This window comes from Coregonus lavaretus (assembly GCF_964263955.1).
Source record: "Coregonus lavaretus genome assembly, contig: HAP1_SCAFFOLD_1421, whole genome shotgun sequence".
Classification (NCBI taxonomy): Eukaryota; Metazoa; Chordata; class Actinopteri; order Salmoniformes; family Salmonidae; genus Coregonus; species Coregonus lavaretus.
Window position 1 is genome coordinate 73,387 of NW_028159082.1, and position 6,354 is coordinate 79,740.

The window sequence follows — 6,354 nt, forward strand, 5'->3', positions numbered from 1 at the left end:
GCATTCTAAAAGCAATGCTATTTTCTAGCTCAGAATGTTCAATATTAAATAGGCTCAATTTGATTTACTTTTCTCTGAATCATTTCTGCTGACTCCCACACATCCCACACATCCCACTCCCAAACTACAGCACTTCTCAAACACCTTGGCACGCCTAGAAGTCCCCTGCAAAAGCTTTATATTTTCACATTTACTGTGAAAACATCCACTTCCCAGAAGATATCTGTCAAAGAGTTCAGGCCCAAAATGGTAAGACTCAGAGTCAGTAGTAGACTACTAGAGTACATCTCTTGGCAGTGCTATTGAGAGGTAATCTAAGTGTCCTTCAAGAGAGATGCAAAGTGCACTTCTGTTGACACGATAGGAATCTTCTTCCCTGAAATCTCTCCATCTGTCTGTCATTACCATTTACATACAGTTGAAGTCGGAGGTTTCATACACTTTAGCCAAATACATTTAAACTCTGTTTTTCACAATTCCTGACATTTAATCCTATTAAAAATTCCCTGTTTTAGGTCAGTTAGGATCACCACTTTATTTTAAGAATGTGAAATGTCAGAATAATAGTAGAGAGAATGATTTATTTCAGCTTTTATTTCTTTCATCACATTCCCAGAGGGTCAGAAGTTTGCATACACGCAATTAGTATTTGGTTGCATTGCCTTTAAATTGTTAAACTTGGGTCAAACGTTTCAGGTAGCCTTCCACAAGCTTCCCACAATAAGTTTGGTGAATTTTGGCCCATTCCTCCTGACAGAGCTGGTGTAACTGAGTCAGGTTTGAAGGCCTCCTTGCTCGCACACGTTTTTTCAGTTCTGCCCACACATTTTCTATAGGATTGAGGTCAGGGCTTTGTGATGGCCACTCCAATACTTTGTTGTCCTTAAACCATTTTGCCACAACTTTGGAAGTATGCTTGAGGTAATTGTCCATTTGGAAGACCCATTTGCGACCAAGCTTTAACTTCCTGACTGATGTCTTGAGATATTGCTTCAATATATCCACATAATTGTCCTTCCTCATGATGCCATCTATTTTGTGAAGTGCACCAATCCCTCCTGCAGCAAAGCACCCCCACAGCATGATGCTGCCACCCCCGTGCTTCACGGTTGGGATGGTGTTCTTCGGCTTGCAAGTCCCCCCTTTTTCCTCCAAACATAACGATGGTCATTATGGCCAAACAGTTATATTTTTGTTTCATCAGACTAGAGGACATTTCTCAAAAAAGTACCCATGTGCAGTTGCAAACCGTAGTCTGGCTTTTTTATGGCGGTTTTGGAGCAGTGGCTTCTTCCTTGCTGAGCGGCCTTTCAGTTTATGTCAATATAGGACTCATTTTACTGTGGATATAGATACTTTTGTACGTGTTTCCTCCAGCATCTTCACAAGGTCCTTTGCTGTTGTTCTGGGATTGATTTGCACTTTTCGCACCAAAGTACGTTCATCTCTAGGAGACAGAACGCGTCTCCTTCCTGAGCGGTATGACGGCTGCGTGGTCCCATGGTGTTTATACTTGTGTACTATTGTTTGTACAGATGAACGTGGTACCTTCAGGCGTTTGGAAACCAATTTTTTTTCTGAGGTCTTGGCTGATTTCTTTTGATTTTCCCATGATGTCAAGCAAAGAGGCACTGAGTTTGAAGGTAGGCCTTGAAATACATCCACAGGTACACCTCCAATTGACTCAAATGATGTCAATTAGCCTATCAGAAGCTTCTAAAGCCATGACATCATTTTCTAGAATTTTCCAAGCTGTTTAAAGGCACAGTCAAACTAACTGTATGTAAACTTCTGACCCACTGGAATTGTGATACAGTGAATTATAAGTGAAATAATCTGTCTGTAAACAATTGTTGGAAAAATTACTTGTGTCATGCACAAAGTAGATGTCCTAATCGACTTGCCAAAAAATATAGTTTGTTAACAAGAAATGTGTGTAGTGGTTGAAAAACAAGTTTTAATGACTCCAACCTAAGTGTATGTAAACTTCCGACTTCAACTGTATACAGTGGTCCTCTGTAGCTCAGCTGGTAGAGCACGGCGCTTGTAACGCCAAGGTAGTGGGTTCGATCCCCGGGACCACCCATACACAAAAAAAATGTATGCATGCATGACTGTAAGTCGCTTTGGATAAAAGCGTCTGCTAAATGGCATATTATTATTATATTATTATACAGGTAACTGCCAAAATAAAGGAAACACTTGAGTAAATGAGGGATACAAAGAATATTGAAAGCAGGTCCTTCCACACAGGTGTGGTTCCTGAGTTAATTAAGCAATTAACATCCCATCATACTAAAGTTCATGTATAGAAATGCCCAGTTGCCCAGTTACCCAATATTTTGGCTACCATGCCTAGAAGAAGAGATCTCAGTGACTATGAAAGAGGGGTCTCAAAGGAGCATAGGGGATATAAAGGGTGTGTGTGTGTGTGTGTGTGTCTGTCTGTCTGTCTCAGTCACAGGTTGACGTTTATTTTCATGAGTCTTGCCCTGGAGGCAGAACTAAGCAGTTTCCGCAAGATGGGCCAGCTGCAAAGTCAAAATTGGTTATATCATAACATTTCATGAAAACAAAAATGTGCTTTTTGGTCTTAATTTAAGGTTAGGGGTAGGCATTAAGGTTAGCAGTGTGGTTAGGATTAGTTTTAAAATCAGGTTTTATGACTTTGTGGCTGTGCCAGCTAGTGACCACTCTGCAGAGCTGCCTCCAGGGTAAGACTCATGACAATAAATGCCAACCTGTATCTCAGTCACCAGATTCCAACCCAATTGAACACTTATGGGAGATTCTGGAGTTGCACCTGAGCGTTTTCCACCACAATCAACAAAACACCAAATGATGGAATTTCTTGTGGAAGAATGGTGTCGCATCCCTCCAATAAGAGTTACAGACACTTGTAGAATCTATGCCAAGGTGCATTGAAGCTGTTCTGGTGGCCCAATTCCCTATTAACACCAGAACCGCCATAGGCCAATGACCACTGACGTTTGATTTAGTAAATATAAAAAAATCTGCCCCCCAAAAAAGCTGTCCTGCTCCTTCCCTGACTTTCCCTAAATGTTTGTATTTTACATTGCTCATTTGTCAGAATTTCGAAATCACAAACAAAGTATTTAGAGCCTTTTTACCTGTTTTGTTTTTCACACCTATTCCCAACTTAACCCGCCAAAACAATCTGCTGTAGGACGTTGGTACCCAGCCAGGCACTAATACGTCTCTCTCTTCTCTCTGAATGAATGACAAATGGATGAATGGGCGATAATTGTGCACCTTACTTCACAATTGAATTTAAATTAGGCCTAACTGAATGATAAGGAGGGTGACGAGGTTGATTTAATTTAGAAAGACAATAGTGTAATGATGAATTTGTGTTATGCCTTTTTATCAGCAGCACATCATTTGATGCTCCTTGGGGATTGATCCATTCTCTTTAACGTTTTACTTTGTAAACAGAATCTTTTAAAGGACTGTTTTATTTATAATATAATAATATACTGTAACTCTATTACTAATCAAATGTATTGTAAGGAAAATGAATGCTATGTGTTGCAGTAGACCTTTAGAATAATGCAAAACAATATCCTTGACTCTATCCAACTTGATGAGTAGGAAACAAACAATGACAGACAGCCTGCACAGCCAGCCCATCGAAACTACACCTAAACTATACCCAAACTAATTTCACACATAATAAGAGTTAGCCTATCGACAAGATTAAATTGACAGTAATCCTGATGAGTGACAATATTAGGCCTATCAGTTGTCAAATTGCACATGAAGAGATGGGTGCATCTTGTAATTGACAGATGCAGGGAAAGGATCATCACTTTATCAAATCCTCCTTCAGAGTCACATACAGGTAAAACATTTTGATTTCTATATAGTATCAGAAAGAGCATATTCTGCAGTTTCTATTACACTTACCTTTGTCAAATAACTTTCATAATTCCAAAGGTGCAGCTCTATTTCAAAATTTCACTTTTTCCAAGAATATGTGTGCTGTCCATGCATTTAGCACATGACCACTTGCGCAGCAGCATTGCTCTGGCTACTAAGCAAAAACGAGTAACATAATAAACTTAAAATAAAAATATGCTATTTATTTATGCAATTCATCCTTTACAATTGTTCATGCAGTGGTGCTTTTGTTTAGGAATACAGCAAATAATTTCACCTGTGCACCTGGCTGGTTATATTATTATAATATTTTTCCTTTCTACTTTGTCAAAAGAAGCTGTAACTGGACTTTATTAATTACTATAACTCTTACTAATCGAATCTACAAATAAAGTTGATCAATTGGATTACACTGTCATGTTTTTATTATAAGGGAAACTAAAATAGGCTATAGGCCTACGTATTGCTAGGACTTTGTAGAATTATACAAAACATATCCTTGACTCTCTAAACAAAAAACGTTTTTATTTATTGATATATTTCCACAAATATTTCACCATCCAATGAATCCTTTATAATAGTTGATGCACTATTTATCAAGCGTTGTTGCTTATGTTTGCTGCACCTTGCAGGTTGATAAGCATCTGATGCATATGGTAAAGGGGACGCCCGATAACGTTCTCTAGCTGGTACTTATAGGCTGAAAGGCCAGGCGGTTCTAGTGTTAAAACACTTTATGTTGCTGTTTCCTTTATTTTGGCAGTTACCTGTCCATTGCATGTCTCCATCACTGCACTCGTTGATAGTTTCCTGACCCCTCCATCCTCTCTCTAAATGTAATCCAGACAAATGCATTTGCGGTCAAGCAGATGGAGCGTAAAATGGCTTTGCATCAGACCCAAACTACTAAGTGGAAATGTTTTTATTTTATTCCCAGTATTCTGTATGTTTGTATTTTATATGTAATGTATGATTGTGTTTGTTATTTTCATATTTCATACTGGCTCCCCCTCCCTTTCCTCCCTCTCATCTAACATAATATTTGGAAGGCGCTGGAAGCTCAGCGCCACGCTGTGCTTATCTTTCCCCTCGCATGCCGCCCACTGTGTTTGGATGATTATTTGCTCCCTCTGCGCACCTTGCCGCTCCGCGCCCATTGTGGTGGTCGTTTAATTTCGATAAGGCATTGTGGGGGCTAATATAGAGGGGAAAGTTAAACTGCAAGCCCAGGCAGCAGCGCGGACGGATGGACCGCGAAGGGTAAATTGTTATTTCACCACTTCGAATGGAGAGGGATTTGAGCAGGTGGAATGGGTTCTAAAAAAACTGAGAGAAATATTGAGGAATGAAAAATGAAGGGGAGGTGAGGCGGAGAGACCGAGAGAGAAAGTTTGGCTTATCAGGGCTTGGCAGTGGCGCTTGTGCATACAAGGGATAGCCCTGGCACTTTTTGTTCCTGACGTCCTGCTGGGGTTTAAGTGATATCGGCTGTCACAGGGTCAGGGGTGCGAGTGTTTTCCCTAAGGCCATTTCCCCAAATCCCTGAAAGAACAGAAAGATAGAGATGGTTCCAGAATCGGAAACCTGTTAAAAAAAAGTTGGCGTAGTCGGCGGGCTATCTGTAGTTATTTTCTTCATGACTACACACCACAAGTCTGATGTCAGGCCCATATTTAATTTATGTCAGCGAGAGATGCTGACAAAGATCATTGTGTTCAGAACTGTGACTCTGTGTATTGCCCACTAATGCGTTGCTTCAAACATCAAGATGTTTGTCTTACAAGATCGCCAAGTGTTGGTCCAATGGACGTGGTTTACTACCCTACCCCGTTCACCAAGAAAGTGTTCCCCAGTGTTACTCTATAAAAAGACTCTCACACAACTCTTGCTGTCCTTTCAATGGCAGGAAACCGATTATCCATCCCACTTCTGATACCAGTGTAGTGAAGGTGGGAGATAGTCAGTAGCAGGGCTTGAACCAGAGACCCTTACAAGGCAAAGACACTACACTGTGTCATTAAGGAGGTCGTGCTTACATTTCAATTTGACTCATTCAACAAGGTAGAGAGAAAGAGTATTTTTTACAGCAAATGATTGTATCAAATGACTCATCTTATCCAGCAGACCGTTACATGTACTCTAGTCTCTCTCCTATTGGAGACCATTAGACTTAAAACATTTATTTCTCTGGAAGGTGACCTGGAGAGAGGAATATTGCGAAATAAAGCAAACACAAATTGCATTTCCTCCTCCCTGTCTGGCCTGGCACGACATGATGCCACCAGGGCAATTACAACCGCATAACGCTCTTTCAGTCTCTTAGCAGCTCAACTGTGTTTCACCACCATCATTAAAAACACACACAATGTCCTCGATAACGGTGTTCAGAGTGGCGGCATGCCGAGACACCTTTCCAGCTCTGAAAAACAACAGTTTCGACACACAATGTCCATT